The 25,042-nt window shown below is 43.8% G+C and overlaps 1 protein-coding gene across 5 annotated transcripts in view; it reads left to right on the forward strand.

Moving 5' to 3' along the window:
* WSCD2 (WSC domain containing 2) overlaps window positions 1–25,042 on the forward strand; it is a 493,571-nt gene that overhangs the window by 331,474 nt on the left and 137,055 nt on the right. The window lies entirely within an intron of this gene.

Here is a 25,042-nt window from a genome sequence, read left to right on the forward strand (position 1 = left end):
TGTATGAGTTAAAACGTTTGTACAGTGTTTAGTTTAAATTGCGGTTGCCACTTTGCGATAGATAAGTGACTTTTGGGTTGCAGTTTGGGCACTCGGCATCCAAAAGGTTCACCACCACTGTCATAATCTAATGTCCCACCATTGCTAGGTTCATGTAAATTTGTCTCCACCCGGCCGTTACCACACCTATATTCTGGTCCATACACAAGGAAGAAGAAAGAAATCCCCGCACTCCAACAATCACTGGGGGATACACATATACTGTGCAAGCTGCTATCTCACTGTGCCTCCACAAAGTAAACAACAACTTATTCAAACTTGAGAGGAAAGACGTGGGCACCAGGGCGTTTCAGCCAGCATTTATTGCACTTTCATGTTTAAAATCAATGTAGCAGCATAAACATGGAAACACCATCAGTTACTTCACCCGTCCAGATGACACCTAACACACAGAGCCCGTCCTCCCGACAATTGTTTCGCACCTGCCGGTGCTTGTTCACAGGGTTTTAGCTCGGCGGCGTTCTGTTCCAACCAATATATTCTGGTCCATGGCCCACCCATTTTTCGGTGCGGCACGATAAGCACACCGCACAACGTGATCCTCATATTTTTGGCACGCTAGCTGCAGTGTGCTGAATTCTGCTGCCTACAGTATGTACAGTATACACTGTTCTCTAGTGCCTGCACTGTGTGCTGATTTACCTCCAGTGTGTACAGTGTAAGGTGTTACTCTGTGCCTTTACTGATTGTAAACCAGCTATATTGTATGCTGATCCCTGCTACTTTCAGTATGTACAGTATTAGCTGTAAAGCCTGGTACACAGATACAATTTTGATTAGCCAATTTTAGCTCTGTTCATAAAATTCATTGTCTGTTGGCCCACTTACTGCACGGGGGGTGGTAAAATTGGGGGTCAGTGATTGACCAATCAAAATTGTATGTGCGTATACATCTTTAATCTATGCCTATACTGATTGTAAATTATCTAAATAAAGGACAGGGGGCTCCATCCAATATTTCGATGGGCAGGCCCGTTATCTGTAGCTTACACCGCTGCTAAGTTCATGTACATTTGGCCCCACCCATGGCCACGCCCACTCACCGCATGACCACGCCCATTTTTTGCCGCAGCGCATATTCCTCCCCGTCTGGTGCCAACAGGTGCCACCGATCTCCAAGGACCCTAGAAACGCCCCTGTTTCATGGTATTTATCAGATGTAGCTAACCTAAAACTGACAGAAGGGAAAGCACTAGGCTAGCTTCCCTATTATTTGTCAGTAAAAAGGTCTAAAGGTGACAATACACTAGTCAATTTGCCATCAGATTCGACCAACAGATAGATCCCTCTATGATCGAATATGATCAGAGAGGAATCGTATGGCTGCCTTTACTGCAAACAGATTGTGATTCGATTTCAGCATGAAACCGATCACAATCTGTGGTGGTGCTGTCGCTGCACGCTCGCCCGCATACATTACCTGCTCCGCCGGCGCGAGTCACCGCTGTCTTCTTCTCTGCTGGGCTCCGGGTTCCGGCTGGCTTCACTTCTTTCTGTCCTACTGTTTAAACTTCCTCCCTTGACAGGAAGAAGTGAAGCCTGCTGGACTCGGAGCCCAGCGCGGAGACGGAGCAGCAGTGACAGTGGGGATACGCGCCGACCGGATCAGGTAATGTATTGCAGCTGTATTGCGTCGATCGTCGGGCATTTGAACGCCGCTATCGACGCACTCCCGACCTGCCGGCGATTGAGAAAAATCTTCCGTACGGACGGCTCTTGAATAGACGGAAACAATTGATTTCGGACGGAAATCGATCGTTCTGTCAGCGTTTGTGCAACGATTTCACAGCAGATTCGATCACAGTGATTGAATCTGCAGTATATCGGTGGGAAAATCGTTAGGTGTATGGGCCCCTTAATGTTTATTTTGTTATTGGTTGGTGCTTTTTTAAACCTTCTCAGCTAGAGCAAAAGTACTCAAATTTGGAAAATCACTTGTTGACTTGTTGAAGTCAGTCCACTCAGGTCCAACATAACTATACCACTTGTCGGCTATTATAGAAACCTTTTTCTAGGTTGAACCCAAAAACCTGTCTCTTCAAGAACTGCACACCATAAAGCAGGTCCCACCAGCTAAAAATTATTCTTTCTGCTAAAATATGTTATAATGCTGAGTTGTCGGCAGTGGAGGCTGTTCGCTGGAAGTGCACTAACAGCCATTCTGCTCCACTAGGCAGCCTGTCTTTCATTTATTCGTATTAGAATGTGTGTATTCTGCTGTGCTCCTGGGAAAGCTCCTCTAGTGCTGGCAGCTCTACATTATGATAGATTTTAGCTGTTAGTGGTTAGTTGGCCTTTAAACGAGCAAATTCCATTAAAGGGAGTCTCCAGCAACCTACAAAAAAAAAGTCAGATACTCCCCTAAGGATATTCACAGAGGTGGCCTTAGAGTACGCGGGGCCTGGGGCGAGTGTCATATGCGGGGCCTAGAGATACATGCTGTGGATACACACGTTGTGGAAGCACACACTCTGTATAGGTTAGATAGGTAGGTGCCTCCAGTATAGGTTAGATAGGTAGGTGCCCCGCAGTATAGATTAGATAGGTAGGTGCCCTGCAGTATAGATTAGATAGGTGCCTGCAGTATAGATTAGACAGGTAGTTGCCCTGCATTACAGATTAGATAGGTAGGTAGGTAGGTACCCTGCAGTACAGATTAGATAGGAAGGTGCCTGCAGTATAGATTAGTTAGGTAGGTAGCCCGCAGTATATGTTAGATAGGTGCCTGCCATATAGATTAGATAGATAGGTGCCCTGCAGTATAGATTAGACAGGTAGGTGCCCTGCAGTACAGATTAGATAGGTAGGTAGGTGCCCTACAGTACAGATTAGATAGGAAGGTGCCTGCAGTATAGATTAGTTAAGTAGGTACCCCGCAGTATATATTAGATAGGTGCCTGCAGTATAGATTAGGTAGGGTGGCGCCCTGCAGTACAGATTAGATAGGTGCCTGCAGTATAGACTAGATAGATAGGTGCCAGCCTGAAGTATAGATTAGATAGGTGCCAGCCTGCAGTATAGATTAGATAGGAAGGTGGCTGCAGTATAGATTAGATAGGTAGGTGCCTGCAGTATAGGTTAGATAGGAAGGTGGCTGCAGTATAGATTAGATAGGTGCCTGCAATATAGATTAGATAGGTGCCTGCAGTATAGATTAGATAGGTGCCTGCAGTATAGATTAGATAGATAGGCGTCTGCAGTATAGGTTAGATAGGTGCCTGCAGTATAGATTAGATAGGTAGGTGCCTGCAGTATATATTAGATAGGTGCCTGCAGTATAGATTAGATAGGTGCCAGCCTGCAGTATAGGTTAGATAGGTGGCTGCAGTATAGATTAGATAGGTGCCAGCCTGCAGTATAGGTTAGATAGGAGCCTGCAGTATAGGTTAGATAGGTGCCAGCCTGCAGTATATATTAGATAGGTGCCAGCCTGCAGTATAGGTTAGATAGGTGCCTGCAGTATAGATTAGATAGGTGCCAGCCTGTAGTATAGAGTAAATAGGTAGATGCCCTGCAGTATAGATTATATAGGTAGATGCCCTGCAGTATAGATTAGATAGGTGCCTGCAGTATAGACTAGATAGATAGGTGCCAGCCTGCAGTATAGATTAGATAGGTGCCAGCCTGCAGTATAGATTAGATAGGAAGGTGGCTGCAGTATAGATTAGATAGGTAGGTGCCTGCAGTATAGGTTAGATAGGAAGGTGGCTGCAGTATAGATTAGATAGGTGCCTGCAGTATAGATTAGATAGGTGCCTGCAGTATAGATTAGATAGATAGGCGTCTGCAGTATAGGTTAGATAGGTGCCTGCAGTATAGATTAGATAGGTAGGTGCCTGCAGTATATATTAGATAGGTGCCTGCAGTATAGATTAGATAGGTGCCAGCCTGCAGTATAGGTTAGATAGGTGCCTGCAGTATAGATTAGATAGGTAGGTGCCTGCAGTATATATTAGATAGGTGCCTGCAGTATAGATTAGATAGGTGCCAGCCTGCAGTATAGGTTAGATAGGTGGCTGCAGTATAGATTAGATAGGTGCCAGCCTGCAGTATAGGTTAGATAGGAGCCTGCAGTATAGGTTAGATAGGTGCCAGCCTGCAGTATATATTAGATTGGTGCCAGCCTGCAGTATAGGTTAGATAGGTGCCTGCAGTATAGATTAGATAGGTGCCAGCCTGTAGTATAGATTATATAGGTAGGTGCCCTGCAGTATAGATTATATAGGTAGATGCCCTGCAGTATAGATTATATAGGTAGATCCCCCGCAGTATAGATTAGATAGGTGGATGCCCTGCAGTATAGATTAGATAGGTAGGTGCCCCGCAGTACAGGTTAGACAGCAAGGTGGCTGCAGTGCTGGGGAGAGCGGGCATAGTTGTTAAAACTCACGTGTCTCCGATGCTCACAGTACCATCTATTTCCTCTCCCAGCATCTGTGTATTGGTAACAGCTCCCCTTGTGGTGACATGCGGTCACGTCATCATAGGGGGCGCTGTTACCAATACACAGATGCTGGGAGAGGAAATAGATGGTAGCTGTGAGCATCGGAGACACGTGAGTTTTAACAACTATGCCCACTCTCCCCAGCACTGCAGAGGGTGCGGGGCCTCCTCAGACGCGGGGCCTGGGGCGATTGCCCCACTTGCCACCCCTAAAGGCCGGCTCTGGATATTCACTTGCATGCGCAGTACAGAGCTGCCCGTCTTCATGAGTAACCGGGCTCACGAAGACTTCCAAAGTCTCCCACAGTGGGACATTTATACGGAGGAGCCTGCGGTAGAACGAGTGAACCAGGAAGGGAACGGGACAAGCCTTCCCTCTCCTTAGGTGAGTATCTGTTTTTTTGCTTCAGATTCACTTTAAAGATGTTTACTTAATGCTGGAGGTGTCAAGTTCACTAAGGCCACAACAAATAGACCATAAATAACCCGAATCGTGCATTGCAGGTAAAATGTCTGCTCTGTGCAAGTGGGTTCCCTTGGACAAGGAGCTAGGCATCAGTTAGCTGTAGCTGCGGATTTTAAAGTATTCATAGTGTAATTATAGTTCAGGCCTTACCACAAGAAGGTAGTAAGTGGATTCTGGTTGTTTGCTTCCAGCTTTAATAATGCTGTAACTGGGGTCTTCAACACTGATAGAAGAAACATGTAACAGTCAGACCCATGAGGTTTAAGTAGAGAATGGTAAACTCTATCTGACATAGCTTTTTGCAGTCCCAGGAAAACAAGCAACCCAAAAGTATGACAGAGAAGTGTCGGATTTCATTAGGAAAGCAAAAAAGCTAAAGTGCAGTATTCACTCTTGATAGTTGTCAGCTTACATTCAGCTTCTCTATGATCTGACTGAAGTAACAGGACATTGCAGAGAAGGAATGAATGCTGCGAGTGAATGTTATGAAAAAAAGGAATTTTACCCTTTTCACAGTAATCGCTTGTCTAGCACTGTTCAATGTAATTTTTCTTCACTTTCAGGGCCTTTTACATCTGACACATTACAGGGGAACTGCACTTGCATGTAGGAATAGTAGTGAGCTGGAAAGGAAGCACAGCAAGAGTATCTATGGCCTCTTGCAGGAGATGCTCGCTATTATATGGAAGTATAGAACAGTTACCCTATCTCATGTTTGCAAATATAGCTCTTCTATCATGGGTCTGTTGCAATTGGTAATGGTTTATAAGGAGAGTTTGGTAGCCATGTGCTCAGCAGGGCCGGCTCTAGCTACAATGGGCAAAATTAACATGGTACCCCTGACACCTCCCTCCAACCACTCCCCATTTACGGCATTAGGGACCCCTTTCATTTTGGATAAATACCCCACAGGGCTCCAAAACCATCTGCCGCCCCCCCCCCCCCCAAGTCCCCCTTCAAGTTTATTATGGTGGTCCCTGTGGCCCCATGCAGAGTTTTTAGCAGTTGAGTGAACTCATCTGTCCGGCTGGCGCACTCTTCTTTCAGTCCGCGTGCTGCCATCTTTGTCCTTGCAAGGGTGCCTCGGTTCCATGGCTCAGTGCCAGTGGCATGTTCCTATACAATAATACGCCGCCGGGCCACTGAGGAGTCCAGCGGGGATGAAGATAAGAGTGCGCAGCCTGATGGAGGAGTGCAGCTGCTAAACATTCTGCAGGAGCCCCAGGGACCACAATAAATAAGGGGAGACAGCGGTCAGCTTGGAGGCCTTGGACAATTGCCCAGTTTGCCTCATAAAAGAGCCGGCCCAGTTGCTCAGCAATATTATCATATGAGGTATTGCATTAAAGGAACTCTGAAGTGCAGGGAATGTGGGTACTGCCAACTATATTTCCTTCAAAATAAGAAAATAGCCATTTGCTTGTTGTTGTCCGATGCTGAACTTATGGCTACAGTTGTGTCTGAGTCACATAACTGCAAAAAGCATGCACCAAATATAATCTAACCACCAGATCTTCACACTTTTTTCGTGTTCAGAAAAGGAGGAGCACAGCAGTCTAGCAAGTGGCATTTCTAAAATATTTCTTACATAAGGCCAAGATAATAATGTACCATTTATTTCTCGAAGAGTAGAGGTAGTAATAAAGCCCCACAATCCTAACAATTCAGTTAGTAAAAGAGTATTATGGCCTAAGGGATTGTTCAGTGGAGCAGAGTTGTGTGACGGAATCTCCTATCAGACTGTAAATAATTAGATGCACAGCAACCAAACTGTTAACTAATGCAAAGTACTTAATTGTTCTAAAATTGTTAAAAGTAACCTCTGCAGAGCCTTAGTTAAGTGGTAACCACAAATAAATCAATGAAAAGTAATGGACAGTGATTATAGCATTTAATATGCGCTGTATTCACCACCACCACTACATCTCATTATTAAGTAAAATATTTACATGGCAATCATAAATGTTAACTTATCTTGTGGCTGTGCATAATTCAATGAATATACATGTTTAAAGTGAACCTAAACTTTTTCGGGTTTAACTTACCTTGGGCTTCTACCAGCCCTCTGCAGACGTCCTGTTCCCGTGCCGTCACAAAGCAATCCTCTGGTCCTCCGCAGCGGCCCTCTATCATCTGGATGCGCGACCCTGGTCCACGCCTCCTTATTGAGCTCCTATCGACAGGCGCACTCTGAGCATGCACAGACAAAAAGTCTCTACTGCGCATGCGCAGAACACTCCTGGTGATGGGAGCATGATCGAGGATGCATGCGGCCGCGCATGCACAGTTGCTGTCGACTCACCAGTCAGCCGGCCAGGAGAGGATCACTGCACGGGGGACTGGAGGATCGCTTAGTAACAGTGTGGGTGCAGGACCTCTGCAGGAAAGTTCGGAGGATTAATTACTTCTGGTTCTTTTTCTTGCCTAGGTCTCCATTTCACCTTAAAGGGGTTCTTTCGCGAAAAAAGTAGGCAGTTAAAAAATGTGACAGATGACAGGTTTTGGGCCAGTCCATCTTTTTAAGGGGGATTCTCAGGGCTTACTTTGTTTTCAACAGCATTTCCTGAACAACAGTTTAACTGCCAAAATAGCAAGATACCAGCCAGCCTCCCTAATCACTTGCACACTATTATGTCAGTTAAATTTTGCAACTGTTGTTCAGGAAATGCTGTTGAACACAAAGAAATCCCTGAGAATCCCCCTTAAAAAGATGGACTGGCCCAAAACCTGTCATCTGTCACATTGTTTAACTGCCTACATTTTTCGCGAAAGAACTCCTTTAAACCATCTCTGCTGTCATACAGATAAACTCAGACAAATAAATCTTACCTGATAGGATCGTTTTTTTCTTAAACTGGTTTTAAAAATGTGAACAACATTAAATAGTTGAATAGCAATTAAAGGAGCAATATTACCATCAACTGTAAAACCGGCTTTTGATTTCTTTGCTGCAATCTGCAGAGTTGCTTTGAGCAATGTTTACTTCATCCAGTGAGGAATGAAGACTGTACGGCATAATGTGATCAGCACCAGAGCATCTGATTGCATTACACCTCCTACTTCTGGATTCTTTGCATCACACAATGAAGAATAACAAATCATGACTGAAGAAAGTCTCGGGAATTTCCCAGACTGTATCAGAACAAGACAGAATGGCCAGATCAGCCATTAAAGTTAACTCTTCAATCCTTAAAGTAACTCCAGAATTCGAAAGTTAAAGACAGGCTGTTAATTAACTGGGTATAAAAATAACTACGGAGGAGGTAAATTAAAGAGGAACTCCAGTGAAAATAATGTAATAAAAAAGTGCTTCATTTTTACAATAATTATGTATAAATGAGTTAGTGTCATGGTCGCTTCTGCAGCATGTACTTCTGGCTGCAGAGGTACTGCAGCCAAGCAGTTCTGATTTATTTACATGCAGTTGCTAGCATAGTTCTGCATGCATTGCCTGTGAAAGTCTGTCAGCTAGGGAATGGTAATCAAGCCAGCCTGCTTGTGACTGATTACCATTCACCTGTGTGGAGATTTGCATCTCTGCTCTCATTGGATGACTTCAGTATAAAGGTTTGCTTCCTGCAAGCGTGCTCCGCCCATCATAGTTTCAGCTCACACTAGGCTGTTACTGGGTCTCTGAACATTGTGAATTATAGTTCCATGTATTGCTACTTTGTAGTTCAGTTTCTTGTGGAGTTACGCTATATATTTCCCACAGGGACATATATACGTACTCAGGGTCAGACTGGGACACCAAGGGCCCACCAAGGAAGTTTCAGCCTGGGGCCCGCCCCCTCTCCTCCTCCTACCCCCCCCCCCCCCCTCCATTTTGGGCTCACATACACATGTACTCTAGAAATTTTGCATGACTTTATGGTAGGGAATAGATTTTGAGCAATTCTGAGGACAGTCTCCAATAGGGATATGTCTAAATACGGCGCGTGCAGCGCGCCGCAGCGAAACTAAATGGGTGTCACCACGCACTGGAACATCGGTGTGGTCATGATGAGTCATAGGCAGACTTAAAAAAAAAAATACAAAACACAAAATAAGTAGCGGTGTTATTCACAGAGATTAGGTCTGACCAGATACATTTTAGATTAAATATTCAAGTAGTTACATGCCTCATGATAATTCATAAAGTAGTCAAATAGCAGCAGATAACCCCACAAAATGCAATCAGGTTGGCTGCAGATACCCCCACAAAATGCAATTAGGTTGGCTGCAGATACCCCCACACAATGCAATCAGGTTGGTGGCAGATACCCCCACAAAATGCAATCAGGTTGGCTGCAGATACCCCCACTAAATGCAATCAGGTTGGCTGCAGCAGATAACCCCACAAAATGCAAACAGTTTGGCTGCAGATACCCCCACAAAATGCAATCAGGTTGGCTGCAGATACCCCCACAAAATGCAATCAGGTTGGCTGCAGATACCCCCACAAAATGCAATCAGGTTGGCTGCAGATACCCCCACACAATTCAATCAGGTTGGTGGCAGATACCCCCACACAATGCAATCAGGTTGGTGGCAGATACCCCCACAAAATGCAAGTGACCCCCCAACTTGGAAGGTGGGTTAGCGGGCACAGATAAGCGGGGAAGCCTCCCCCCCTCCCTCACCTAGGGCCCACCCCTTCCGCGCACCCCCCTCCCCCAGAAGTGCAGCCAGCAGCGAGCGGAGAATAGCTCACCGAGCTTCAGATGATGCTAGCTCCGCTCCGCTACGCATGCCGCTGCTGCCCTGCTGGTCTCTGTCTCCTGTAGTGACACTGTCCAATCACGCTCTCGCAGGAAGTACTGCGAGAGCGTGATTGGACAGCATCACTGTAGGAGTCAGAGACCAGCAGGGCAGAAGCGGCATGCGGAGCGGAGCTAGCATCATCTGAAGCTCGGTAGCTATTCTCCGCTCGCTGCTGGCTGCACTTCTGGAGGAGGGGTTGCGCGGAAGGGGGGCCCTAGGTGAGGGAGGGGGGTGAGGCTTCCCCCCCTTCCCGCCGCTCTGTGCCCAATTTCACCTCTTCCAAGCTGTGCCCCCCTCCCTCTTAGCTCTGGGGCCCCCAGGAGGCGGGGCAGTCGAGGCCCACTAATGGGACCATCGGTGGTTCGGTGGCTCAGTCTGAGCCTGTCCTTCTAGTGTAGAGAATTGTAGTATTGTATTGCCTAGCTCAGTTTGCTGTATTGCTCCAGATTTAGCTAGTGTTCCTGATTTATGTTATATATTGGTTCATCGCCAATATATACATATTCTAGTCAGCGTTTGTTATTTTGCTAGTCTATCATCATATATTGGTTCATTGCCAATATATACGCATTCTAGCAAGTTTGTTATTTTCCTTATTGCGTTTGCGGATTATTGTTTCACATTGATAGCTGTAATTGTAAATTATTTGTGATACTCTTGTGTGATTTATCTGTGCTCTTGTACTCTGCCTTGTGGGTTGCGCCAATCTCCTGCGTAGGAGCGGCGAATCCTTCCAGTCCTGTCCTTACGAAGTAAGCTATTGCTGCGGTCGCGATTGGCTGCTTCGTTACAGTCCTGTCCTTGGGAGGTAGCCATTGCTGCGATTGCTATTGGCTACCTCACTCCAGTCTGTCTTGTATCTGTCTGAATGTTTGCTATCGCAAAAGTAGTGCAACATCGCACTGCACTGCCATTGCGTATTATAGGAATCTAAGAGCTGCAGTTGCTCTGGGCAGCCTGTGTGGCCTCTTCCATTATCCTGCTCTTAGCCTAGTTGTGCTGGGTGGTCAGAAAGTATGCCCCCCCCCCAGCATTACAGTTAGTCAGTGTTTGCACATTGTATAATCTTTTAAATCCCTGATTTACATTCTGACATTTATTACATGGTGACATTTTTACTGTTGGCAGGTGATGTAGCTGCTGCATGCTTTTTTGACAGTTGGAAACAGCTGTAAACAGCTATTTCCCACAATGCAACAAGGTTCACAGACAGGAAACTGCCAAGAGTACCACGGTCCTCAGAGTTTCTTGTGGGAGGGGTTTCACCACAATATCAGTCATACAGTGCCCCCTGATGGTCTGTTTGTAATAAGGAATAGATTTCTCATGTAAAAGGGGGTATCAGCTACTGATTGGGATAAAGTTCAATTCTTGGTTGGAGTTTCTCTTTAAGGACTGAAGAGATAAGATACCACTCTCTCTGTGAAAACTTATCTCTACTTAACTTAAAACTTAAAAACTTAAAACTTAAGACTTAACACTTAAGACTTAAAACTTAAGGCAAGATCGATGCATAGTGATAAGTTTTTTCTTACCTTATTCTCTCTAGCATGATCTTAGTGAATTGAGGCCATTAATGTCGATTATGGGTTCAATATTAGAGAACCGCGCATGCGCAGGACTCTCACGCCGGCCGACTTGATGATGCGTAGTTGGTCGGCATGAGTACTCTCATCAGGAAGAGGGAAGCAGACCGGACGACTTTAGGCCGAAGTCGTCTGCTAATGGAGCCGCCAGTGGGGGACCAGGAGAGGAGCCAGGATAACGACAGGGGACCTTGCGGCCTACAGTGGGCTGGAGGAAGCCCCGGGTAAGTGGAAATTTCATTTTTATGAAGTGCTCGGTGTCCCTTGAAGGTTGGAATGATAGTGTACTAATACAGATATTAGTACACTATCATTCTGCACTCAAGCTCGGATTTGCTTAGTGGTCCTCAGCAGTGGATCAGTGGGGTTGAGGAAGATGGGTGAAAGCCTCAGGTCTATCCAGAGGCTTTCCTCTACTAAGGTAAGTATCAAACTTTTATTACTATCTTAGATTTAGGTTCACTTTAAGTAAAATCCCTATGTAGCTTTCAGACATTTTCTCCCCTTATCAAGAGGAGTTACTGCCGGCATAAGGCTGCATTTTGCTTTAATCCCAAATATTATTATACAGTATGTGCCTGATAATACCAGAGAATAGTTCAGGTCAAGTGAGCAGCACATTATCCATCTCGTATCAGATGTTCTGATTCATGGCAGCACAGAATGCATAACTGATGTGTGTGTGAATAATCAAAAATGTCATTGCGGAACGCTTACATTCTGTTCTGAAATGTTACAGACTCTTAGCTTAATAATGTTTCACCCCATGTAGGCTGAAAATATATAACTATATTTAGAGAAACAGTTATGTTCCATTAATTTGCTTGAATCATATCCACTCCACAACAGAAAGGAACACTATGTGCTTTATAAAGTGCAAAGTAAAAACTCAGTGAAACCATCCATCTGGCATTATGTTTTACTTTTTTTCAGCTCAAGGGCATGTGTTCAAACTCCTTCCATGCTCCAAGTGATCTGTGTGCTTCAGTAGTTATCCTCCAATAAGTTTTCTCCAGCTCCTTTACCCATATTGCACCTATGATGATGTTATAGCACATGTACTTTTTGCAATAAATGTATTTAAAATATCTGTGATGCGGGTTCCTAGCTCACTCCTGTAGCTCCTTGTTTGCAGTTCCTTTCCCAGCCTACTGCAGACCACCTGACAATGCCTATGTAACGATTGGTGTCAGCACACAGAGAGAATCTGATCATTGATGATCTGCAGAATCATCAATAATACAGATGTATACTTGATTATGGATGATCTGCAGAATCACCAATAATACAAGTATGACTAACCTCTGGACACCTAATAAAGAGTAAGTGTTTGGTGTAACTGTAGGCTATCTCCCGTGAGGCGGGAGATACAAGCAGCTTGGCCGAAAACCACCTGAGGGGCAGGTGGCTCTGGGAAGTGCAGGGACTACCTCCTTGAGAGAGGGAATAGTGAGAACCTGGCAACCAGGGATATCTGGATATCAGATATAGACTGTACTGCAGACAGGGGACTCCAGGGGAAGAGGCCACTGGCTGCTAACCGGCCAGACTCTCTGAGGAGCAGGAGTCCTAGTTGTAACTGACACTTGGTGGAATTGTGTCACTGCTAGTACAGATAGACTGAGCACTCAAGGGGTGAGTGACAGCCTGGAAGGTCGGGCAGGCCAGGTTGGCAACACACGAGCAGATAAGGTACAGAGACAGAAGGCTGATTCGGTAACCGGGTACAGGCAGGGTCTGGCAACAGGTAGGCAGATATGCAGAGGTACAGAATCAGAAAGCAATAGAGAGGTCGACAGAGCAAATAGTCATAACAGAAATAGAGCAGAGTCCTAGTCTGAGGTGAGAGGTCCGTGGTCTCGACACCCAGGAACTAGTCTAAAGTATAACACAGTAATGTCACAGTAATCCTAAGCTTGGGTGTGAGGTCCTTGGTCACAACACCCCGGAACTGGTCTAAAGTATAACACAGCAATGACACAGTAATCCTAAGCTTGGGTGTAAGGTCCTTGGTCACAACACCCCAGAACTGGTCTAAAGTATCACACAGCAATGACACAGTAATCCTAAGCTTGGGTGTGAGATCCTTGGTCACAACACCCCGGAACTGGTCTAAAGTATTACACAAGCGTAATCTGGCTAAGTGTGAATTCCCAGGTCCACCTGGTTCTAACACACTGTGGGATCTGACTGAGGTCTGAGTGCTCACATGTAAGTATTCGCAACGGCAGACAACCAGCAACTGACAAGCAAGATCTATATATACTTGCAGTGCTGTGCAGCTCCGCCCGAGCCACTCAGCCAATCCAGAGTCCAGCTGGGATCAGCTGATCGGCCTGATCAGCTGATTCCCCTTCTGCTGGTATAAATGTCCTGTCGCCTGGCGCGCGCATGCGTAGCTCTCCATCTGTGTGCACTAGAAGGTCCAGACAAACCAGACACATGTTGCTGTGCGGAAACCGCCAGTCTGAACGCAGAGACAGCCGCCCCGCCGCCAGACCGCGTGGCGGCATCTCCGCTATTCATCACAGCCTATTTCTTCTTTTGCTTAGAAAGACTAACTCATTGCGATCAGCACTGCAGCTAGAAGTTCCTCTGTCCCTCCCTGGCCACAAACAAGGCATTTAACCCTTATTGAACCCTTATTTCATATTGAAAGTAGCGCAGGCCAGGTTGGCCTCTCATAACTCTGCTCTACCTTCAATAAGAAACTATTTTTAGTGTTCTTTTATAAAAAGTAGTAGGGGGAGGAGTCAGGTGATCTGTGGTTTGAATGAGTATTGCCCCTCTCTCAGCTAGTGTGTGTCTGTGTGTGTGTGTGTGCGTGCGTGTGTGTGTGTGTGTGTGCGTTCGTGTGTGTGTGCGTGCATGCTTATGTGTGTGCGTGCGTGCGTGTGTGTGCGTGCGTGTGTGTGTGTGCGTGCTTGTGTGTGTGTGTGTGCATGCATATTTGTGTGTGTGTGTGTGTGTGCATGCGTGTGTGTGTGTGTGCGTGCATGCATATGTGTGTGTGTGTGCGTGCGTGCGTGTGTGCGTGCATGCATATGTGTGTGTGTGTGCATGCGTGTGTGTGTGTGTGTGTGTGTGCGCGTGCATGCATATGTGTGTGTGTGCATACGTGTGTGTGTGTGCGTACATGCATGTGTGTGCGTGCGTGCATGCGTGTGTGTGTGTGTGCGTGCATGCATATGTGTGTGTGTGTGTGTGTGCGTGCGTGCGTGCGTGTGATTGTGTGTATGGATGATGATGAGAGGGGTCATGGTGAGTTTCAACAGTTATCTCTTAAATAAAATAGTAGTGCCGTCTGACAGGATATGGAGCTGTAAGACCCTGCAAGTCAAGTATTTTAAATACACGTTGTGTACATGATATAATACGCAATAGACATTGAAACTGGGATGCAAGCAAGGATAAATTTCACCCCTTCCCCCCACAGAGCTACTACTATCTACTTTCATAATTCCCACACAAACTGTACTTTGGTTATGTAAAGTTGTTTTTTTTTTCTGTCCTGTCAATGGCCTTGATTCACAAAGCTGTGCTAACTCATACCACGGCCGCACTATGCCTCGCACGCGTTTTACCGCGCATAAAACCTTACGCGCACTGTAATAAATGTTTGTGCGCATTCACGCGGCATGAAAGTTTGTTATAGCACATATAAGGTTTTATGAGCGGTAAAAAGCGTGCGAGGCATAGCGTAGCCGTGCTATGCGTTAGCATGGCTTTGTGAATCAAGGCCATTGATTGAAATGACTCCAGACACATATCACAGGAGGATAGGATGCTTATTTGATAAGTAAGGCTAGGGTGCTTATTTGATTACTAAGGCAAGCACCATAAATCCTGCATCTTCATTACCTTCCTATGTTCCCCAACATTGGTCACAGTACTACAAACACACACACACACTGTTAAAAGACATAGGTCTGCTAGTGACATGAACTGGGGGAACTGCACACAATTATTGCTCGTTTCCACCCTCTTTGGCTGGGGGTGGGGCTAGTAAAGCTCTTGCAGCAGAATCCTCACGCTATTTTGTCCCTCCCATCATACATGTTCAGCAGTTTGGACAACTTCTGCCCTGCGGTAACTGAACCAACAGGCTCAGCTGCTTCATCAGATGACAAGTGATGCTGAGTGTTACCGCAGTGGCTCCATCTTAAGATACAGCAAATCTCACATTAGCAATAATGTCCATTAAAGTGCAGTAAATTTCAATCTTACTGAATTATAGTTGACCAACCTGCCTTTTTATATATGAAATCATTACATAGCAAATGTAGCATTAAAATATGTTCCAAGATAGCGTTAACAAACCCAGCATTTACTTCTCCCATGTCAGTATTAAGAGAGGAAAAAGATGATACAGTATTCTGTCCCAGCATGAAATGTAGTTATGGAGAAATGACATTTAATAACACAATTTCTTGTTATCTTCATGGTCGTGGGATTACTGTGAAATTGGTGAAAGTCTTCTACAGGACCTGTCAGTTATATGACTTATGAGCTGTCTCTCCGTGTATGATGTTTTATTCAAGTACACGAGTACGTCCATAGAAAAAAGTAATATCCACTTCCACTTCTCAGCCAGATATCATCATATCTCTTCAGCTTCTGACTTGGGGACTTTCTGCTGATAACTCAACTACCTTGACTGGCTCAGATAAAAATTGCTCAGCAGATTAACAGATCTATAACATGCTAGCTAATCATCTTTATAGAAGAATTGTTCATCAAAATTTGCTGTCATCACAAGTCAAACTTTTTTTTTTTTTTTTTGGAATCAGCAGAGTAGCAACTGTCTATTTGAAAGATTAGTCTTTCTTTTTCGGTTGGTGTCAGCATCATTTGACATGAAGAAATATCTTTGAACAAAGGCAATTTCCTTTTGATATATTATTATGTAACTTTCTAAAGAGACTGCAATGATAGGGAGAAAAGCTGATATAAAGGTCCAATTACATTGAATTTGTTTTTTGTTTTTTTAAACAAAGCAATTTATTGTGCTCAGTTTGCTGAATAGACAGCTCTGCTTCATCAGTGCTGTAAGGAAAATGCTCAGTTCAAAGATCAGCTTCAGGCACAGTTGTCAATATCATTCGAAAATCCAGCAATCAGTTGCCCTAGAGTTACATTTTTGTAACAAGTTAGCTTTCTGCAGCTAAAAAGTGAATATTGAAAAGTAGGTTCTAAGCAATGACCATGAACAACGGCACAAGGCTTTTTTACATTTTGACCACTGCATGCCATGGGCTGAACATTCCAAAATGTGCGCAGATGCATGTGCACTGATGCACCTGCACACACGCTCTTTCGTATTCACGTGATTCCCTAGCTATCTCCAGCTAATCAGCTAGTGGTTTTGGATAGCAGATCACTAAACAGTAGTCAATCTGCAACACATTCACCTATGAGCAGCTGGTTGACTACTATACGTACTTGTTGAGACTACATTGACTAATTTGGGTGCCAGAGAGCAGGGGTAGAGTTAGGCATTGGGAAGGGAGCTAGTATTAGGCATTAAGAGGAGGGTTACTAATAGGCATTAGGAGTGAGGGTTAGTGTTAGGCATGGTGGTATGTCTTAGGCATTAGCAGAGGGAGATGAGCGTTAGGCATTAGGAAGGGGGATAGTGTTGGGAATAAGCAGGGAGAGTTAGTGTTAGGCAATAGCATTATAACATTCTATAGCCCTTATTTACTTACAGTATCTGTCACAATGTAATCAGGCAAAGGGTCACTGCCTCATCCATCCTCCACCCCCTTACCTAGTGTGTCCCCCACTACCCATTAGATTGTAAGCTCGGAAGGGCAGGGTCATCCTCCTAATGTTTAGTGTTTTTGTAACAATATTTGTGCTGCTTTGAACTCTGCTGTACATTTGTTAGTTGCATATAGATACAACTAACAAATGTACAGCAGAGTTCCTCTTGTCATCTTATTGTGCTTTGTAAAGCTCTGCGGAATATGTTGGCGCTATATAAATAAAAAATAATAATAATAATAGCAGAGAGATTTAGTGTTAGGCATTAGGGGGAAGGTTACTGTTATACTTTAGGAGGGGTTTAGTGTTAGACATTAAGAGGGGAGGTTAGTGTTAAGCATGGGGGGTGAGAGTTAAACGTTAGGAGGTAGTTAATGTTATGCATTAGGAGGAGGTTAGTCAGGGGCGTAACTACAGAGAGGAGCAGCCCCTCTGACTGCAGAGACACTTAAGAAAAAAATCAGTTTGACTTTCCTGGGGCTTCTACCAGCCCCCTGCAGATGTCCCGTGCCCTCGCAGTCACTCACTCTGGTCCCCCGCTGCCAGCCAGTTTCGTTTTTGCTGAGAGGCCCTGACAGAGAGTCGGTGGGCTTTCTGCACCTGCACAGGCCTGGCCATGCGTATCCTTCATGTTCCCGTTCTCAATAATGTCCTGCACAGACGCAGGACGCTATTGCGGATGGGAATGCGAAGAAAAATACTCGTGGCCAGGCCTGTCAGTGAAAACAAAACTAGCTGGCGGCGAGGGACCGGAGGAACCATGAGTTACTGCGTGGGCACAGGACAGCTGGAGGGGGCTGATAGAAGCCCCAGGAAAGTAAAACTGATTTTTCATTCCTGGCTTAAGTGTCCCTTTATGGTGGTCATACATCAGGTGACTTGGTGGCCAACTGACCATCCAATTTGATTATTATAATCAAATGGGATGAAAATCAGTGTCGCCAAGAGCATGCCCAATTGAGGATGCCAACAATTATGGGCCAAAATTGGTTGCATGCATTGATTGGACATTCTACAAAATTTAGGACCAACATGCTCAATCGGATGTGGTGGTAATGGCATACGTTATTGGGACGAGCATAGAATGTGACCGAACCCCCAGTGCTGCCCCCCACTAGTGTAAAATGTGCCCCTGTTGCCCTGTTCGTGCTTACTTTACCTGTCGGTGTCTGATGCTGGCTCCATGTTCTGTCCCCTTTCCACATACACTGCCCCACAAGGTTGCCAGCATATATGTGGGTGCATGTGTGAAGTCACACACGTGCCTGCGTTACACCAGCAACCATGTGGGGCGCGTAGTTATGGACGGAACAAGGAGCAAGTGGCGGACACCGACAGGAAAAGGGCGGCAAGGTGGCAGATGTGGTGTCACAAGGCCAATTCCCGAGATATTTCATTTTGAAATCAATTGGGAATCGGCCTGTAGTGTATGGGGAGGCAACATATCTCTCTCCAATCAGATTTGATCAGAGAGAGATCTGTCTCTTGGTCGATCTTCCCATACATCGTTTGATGATTAAGACTGTTATAGGAACATTTGACTATGACTATAGCAAGGATTACATTGTGAGCTACTCTGAGGACAATTAGAAACATGACTATGTAAGTACCCACTGTGCTGTAACCTGTGACTGAGGCATCCAATTTGCAATCTTGCAAAAATGTATAATTTTTTCCAATGGCATTACATTTTATTTCAGATCATTAGCAATTTTTCTGTATTTACCGTAATCTCGAACAGGAGCTCAATTTTTTTGTGTGTCTGTAATGTGCAATACATGTTTTTGTGTAAAATATCTTAAGTGGTATTCATGAAAAATTCACATTGAGATTTTGCACATACAGACTCTTTAAAAATGACAAAACCGGTCATGAAACTTTGCAAAAATACAAAAAATCACGAATGCAAAAATGCGTATGTGAAAAATCACATAATTTTTCCACCAAGACAGGTGTGAACCCCTCCTTTACAGATAGACAAAGCATTATATAAACCGCAGATTCAAATATTTAAAAATGTACTGCTTACCAGCCTGTTTTTAAACACAATCTGCAGAGCAAATCAATGGTGCTAGTTCCAGATTTCTCTTGATTTCTCTTAATGTTGAGTAACTTAAAAGGCAACTCCAGTCATTGAAGTGAGATATAGGGCTTGATTCACAAAGCAGTGCTGTTTGCACGCTTGTGAAAAGCCCATTATCATGCCTAAACTCAGTTTAGGCGTGATAAAATAACCCAGCGCGCAAAGTTCCTTATAGGTGCATCCGGTGTGCCGCTAAAGTCGCACCATGATGCGACCTTGCGCGTGCACTGCGCTGTGCGCACGCAAAACTTTGGCAACTCCAGTCATTGAAGTAAGATATAGGGCTTGATTCACAAAGCAGTGCTAACTGTTTGCACGCTTGTGAAAAGCCCATTATCACGCCTAAACTCAGTTTAGGCGTGATAAAATAACCCAGCGCGCAAAGTTCCTTATAGGTGCATCGGGTGTGCCGTTAAAGTCGCACCATGATGCGACCTTGCGCGTGCACTGCGCTGTGCGCACGCAAAACTTTGCGCGCGGGACTTTGAGCATGGGGTTATTTTAGAAACCCAGTTAGCACCCAGTTATCACGCCTAAAGTCTTTTAGGCGTGCTAACTGGGTTAGCACCGCTTTGCTAAAGACCCATAAAGGCTTTAGTATGATACTATGGAATCCAACTGACTATTATATTATAATATATAGTAGCTTTCACCACTGCAACAATATTTCTCAATAGAGTTCAGCTTTATCCACTTGCCTTTCCTTAGTTTGAAAAAAATATGAGCTTTATTAAAATGACTCTACATCCTGAAGCAGGAGACACGGTTATTATATTACAGTGGTTCTTTGTAGTGTTTTGATCCCTTTAAAATTGGATTACTATTTTCAATAAACCAAATTATTTTAATAATGTACTTTTTTAATTTTATTACTGTATGTAATATAATTGTTTGCTTATTCAGTTTAACTAGACGTGTCATCTTATTTTAGGAATCGATTGAAAATAATTGGATGTTTTTTAACCACATTCATAAAAAAATATAAAATTATTTAAAGGGTTTACAAACTTTCAAGCATTGTTGTATGTTTTATTTCTTTATTTATTTATGTGCCTGCTTGAAAGCAGCCATCTTTCTTGTGATGTCTACAAAGTTAATCCATTCTATTATCTGAAGCAATTGATGGCCACAGAAAAGTCATTTTTTATTATTTCACTAAAACAGATTGTAAAACCTGACTGGCTTTTCACTTCTTCAGGACTATAAAGAATGCTATTTTGGTATAGTGCGTATGGTGGCTGATTTTTTTTATAAAAGGTATACTTTGAGAAGACCTTATTTCTTTTGAAACAAACTTTGTGAAAGAAGTTATGATTGGTTTAGCTGTATGCCCCTATTCAGCTTTATGTAGCGTTGCTGTGATTGGAAATGAACTGAAGTGGGATAGAGGAAGATATAAAATAAGAAACCCATTCCAAAAAATATATTTTAGTTTTAAATAATATGGAAAGGGGTTGGACAGTTTCGGGGTTTGTTATGCTGTTCATACCTCATTTCCTGTCCCTGGGACTTGCATGATGCTTTAATATAAACATTTGTAATCCCAGGGAATGGGAATAATCGGCAGTAATAAAAATTGACGTCCTGTCCAGTTTAGAGCTGCATTCTATTTACATAAAATGTGAATGCAAACCAGACTTATTTTGCATCTCATTGACCATCTCTGAAAATTGCCAGATTGCCCATGTACAGAGGCTTGCAAAAGTATTCGGCCCCCTTGAAGTTTTCCACATTTTGTCATATTACTGCCACAAACATGAATCCGTTTTATTGGAAATCCATGTGAAAGACCAATACAAAGTGGTGTACACGTGAGAAGTGGAACGAAAATCATACATGATTCCAAACATTTTTTTACAAATAAATAACTGCAAAGTGGTGTGTGCATAATTATTCGGCCCCCTTTGAACTGAGTGCAGTCAGTTGCCTATAGACATTGCCTGATGAGTGCTAATGACTAAATAGAGTGCACCTGTGTGTAATCTAATGTCAGTACAAATACAGCTGCTCTGTGAGGGCCTCAGAGGTTGTCTAAGAGAATATTTGGAGCAACAACACCATGAAGTGAAAAGAACACACCAGACAGGTCAGGGATAAAGTTATTGAGAAATTTAAATCAGGCTTAGGCTGCAAAAAGATTTCCAAAGCCTTGAACATCCCACTGAGCACTGCTCAAGCGATCATTCAGAAATGGAAGGAGTATGGCACAACTGTAAACCTACCAAGACAAGGCCATCCACCTAAACTCACAGGCCGAACAAGGAGAGCGCTGATCAGAAATACAGTCAAGAGGCCCATGGTGACTCTAGACGAGCTGCAGAGATCTACAGCTCAGGTGGGGGAATCTGTCCATAGGACAACTATTAGTCGTGCACTGCACAAAGTTGGCCTTTATGGAAGAGTGGCAAGAAAAAAGCCACTGTTAACAGAAAAGCATAAGAAGTCCCGTTTGCAGTTTGCCACAAGCCATGTGGGGGACACAGCAAACATGTGGAAGAAGGTGCTCTGGTCAGATGAGACCAAAATGGAATGCTTTGACCAAAATGCAAAAAGCTATGTGTTGAGGAAAACTAACACTGCACATCACTCAGAACGCACCATCTCCACTGTCAAATATGGTGGTGGCAGCATCATGCTCTGGGGGTGCTTCGCTTCAGCAGGGACAGAAAAGACTTGAGACTGGGGCAGAGGTTCACCTTCCATCAGGACAACAACCCTAAACATAAAGCCAGGGCAACAATGGAATGGTTTAAAACCAGGGCCGGGCCGAGGCAGAGGCGAGAGAGGCTCCAGCCTCAGGGCGCTGTGTAGGAAGGGGTGCACTCAGCTCAGCTATCATTTCTATATTGTGTTTGAAGCAGAGAGAAATAAGAGAAGTGGATACATGACAGTGACTGCAAGCCAGATAACTAGAGATTAAGGTGTTGGGGGCGGGGGGGTTAGGGGCCCTGGGTCGCCCCTTAGTCTAATAGAAATCAGTGTGACAGCTGTGGTGGAAGGGATGGAGGGGCGCAGTTTGGTCTCTCAGCCTTGGGTGCTGGTGGACCTTGTCCCAGCTCTGTTTAAAACAAAACAAATCCATGTGTTAGAATGGCCCAGTCCAAGTCCAGATCTAAATCCAATCGAGAATCTGTGGCAAGATCTGAAAACTGCTGTTCACAAACGCTGTCCATCTAATCTGACTGAGCTGGAGCTGTTTTGCAAAGAAGAATGAGCAAGGATTTCAGTCTCTAGATGTGCAAAGCTGGTAGAGAGATACCCTAAAAGACTGGCAGCTGTAATTGCAGCAAAAGGTGGTTCTACAAAGTATTATCTCAGGGGGCTGAATAATTATGCACACCCCACTTTGCAGTAATTTATTTGTAAAAAAAAGTTTGGAATCATGTATGATTTTCGTCCCACTTCTCACGTGTACACCACTTTGTATTGGTCTTTCACGTGGAATTCCAATAAAATTGATTCATGTTTGTGGCAGTAATATGACAAAAAGTGGAAAACTTCAAGGGGGCCGAATACGTTTGCAAGCCACTGTATGAATGACTGGGTGACTGCGATTGTATTCATTGGTGTACAAACATATGCACAACTGCATAGCAGACAGAATATATAACCTGATGTAGCTGCAAAGCCATTTTATTGCACTGCACTTCCTTGTAGTACATTGCAGAGTTACTTTATTGCATTGCACTTTATATTTATTTATTTATAAGCTATTATATTACACCTTGGAAAATAAACTACATTTTAATTTGTCAACCTATCGCTACTTCATTTTTGATCTCTAGTATTTGGTATTTACAGTGGAGGAAGTGGGTACTTCCACTTTAAAGCTGCAGGAGGAGTGAAATGAAAAGAGTACTGATCACAAAAACCACACAGAGCCACCTACATTCAAAAGCTAGAATTTATTGTCAGTTATTCTTAAAGTGAACCGAAACCGACCCTACAGCCACCCTGTGCCATGCCATCACTAGGCACATGTGTCAAGCTCCAGTCTTCAATGCCCATATTCAAGTCAGTGTTTAGGATGGACTGAGAAATGGAGATATGTGTTCCACTTGATAAACCACATCTTTCCTGATTCAGTCTCATCAGTTAATGTGAGCTGTGCCAAAAATGTGTGAGAACCTTGACCCTTGAGGACTGGAGTTTGACATCCCTGATCTAGGAGAACTGTCTGTCTGCCAGCCCCCTCAATAAAGGTGCAGGAAATACCAAATAAACACCACATATCACTTTTTTTGCTGGACCACACAGGCTCCCCACTGCACCCTAGTGTTCTCCAACCTTTGTAAAGCGGAGTCCTTGTCGCAAATGAACATCATTAGAAGAATCAGAAATCATCACAACTTGAATTAGTCAGTGAAGTTTCTCAGTATGTTTTCCTTTCACATCACACAGTACACAGCATCCTGGACATAACACTGATCATGTCAGGTTGAGAAGGGGTCTCAGCACTCTTTCGGACTGTGTCCAGCATGCAGCTTTTTAATGCACTAGATAAATGATGTGAAATGGACATTTAGAGCATGTCGGTGCTTTCCTATGGGCATTTTCATGTGTCCAGTGTAAGTCTTTTATGTTTGAAGTAAAGCATTGCACATCTTTCCAGGTAGGAAAAAGCATTGCTATTTATCAAATGGACTCCATATCTCCACACTGAACCTGAAATGGACCACAAAGACATGAATGTGTTGTATTGCATTAGTGATTTATTAGGATGAGTTTGCAGAATCTGAACAGGTCTGATTTTTGTGTCATAATTCAGCAGTTTCGAGTAAGAAATCAAATCTCAGAAATTATTCCATGTACCACGTCCTGTGCCGACATTTTACATTGAAGTCAATGGTGCCAATTTCCGCAGTTAACTTAAAACATGCTTTCCTCACAAAATTGTCCACTCTTTTCCACAAACAGGTAAAAGGGAAATAAAAATGTAAATAAATAATGTGTAATAAATAATGTGTAATAAATGAAAATACATGAAAAAAAATACATTTTTATATTTTTAATTCTTGCTCACTTTCTGTCATAGAAAGTGGGTTACAGAAAGCAGGAACTGAGCCATGTGATTTTTTTTTCAGTGGAAACAAAAACAATAATACACAGTGTGGGATGATTTAACCACTTTACCCCCACGCGTACGCATTTCTCCGTCCCTTTTTCCATCCTTTAACCCCCAGGGACGGAAAAATACGTCCTTTCCACGCTCCCGCCGCTGCCCGCGCTCCCGCTCGTAAACACGCCGCCCGCCGCTAGTAAACACACTGCCGCCCGCTCACCCGGAGATCAATGAACGGGAAAATCCATTCCTGTTCGTTGATCAAAGCCCCGCAACGATCCGCTGCCGCTCGGCTGAGCAGCGCGACCATTGTGGGAAAAAAAAAAGTTCTCAGCCTCTTTCTACTTCCTGCAAGCGTCCTTCCGGACGCTTGCAGGTCGCATAAACAAAATGTTACTGTGGCCATCTTGTGGCCAAATAGTAAAACTACATCCAAATCATTTTTCACATAGAAATAAATTAGTTTAACACACAAAATTAACCCTTTACCTCCCACACTCCCCATTTTTTTTTTCTTGTAATTTAAAAAAAAAAAATTACAATTAAAAAAAAATACATAAATAGTTACCTTAGGGACTAAACTTTTAAAATATTTATGTCAAGAGGGTATAACACTGTTACTTTATAAACTATGGGCTTGTAATTAGGGATGGACGCAAAACTGAAAAAAATACACCTTTATTTCCAATTAAAATATTGGCGCCAAACATTGTGATAGGGACATAATTTAAACGGTTTTATAACCAGGACAAAAGGGCAAATACATTTCATGGGTTTTAAATACAGTAGCATGCATTATTTAAAAACTATAAAGGCCAAAAACTGAAAAACAA

This window comes from Hyperolius riggenbachi, chromosome 1 (genome assembly GCF_040937935.1).
Source record: "Hyperolius riggenbachi isolate aHypRig1 chromosome 1, aHypRig1.pri, whole genome shotgun sequence".
Lineage (NCBI taxonomy): Eukaryota > Metazoa > Chordata > Amphibia > Anura > Hyperoliidae > Hyperolius > Hyperolius riggenbachi.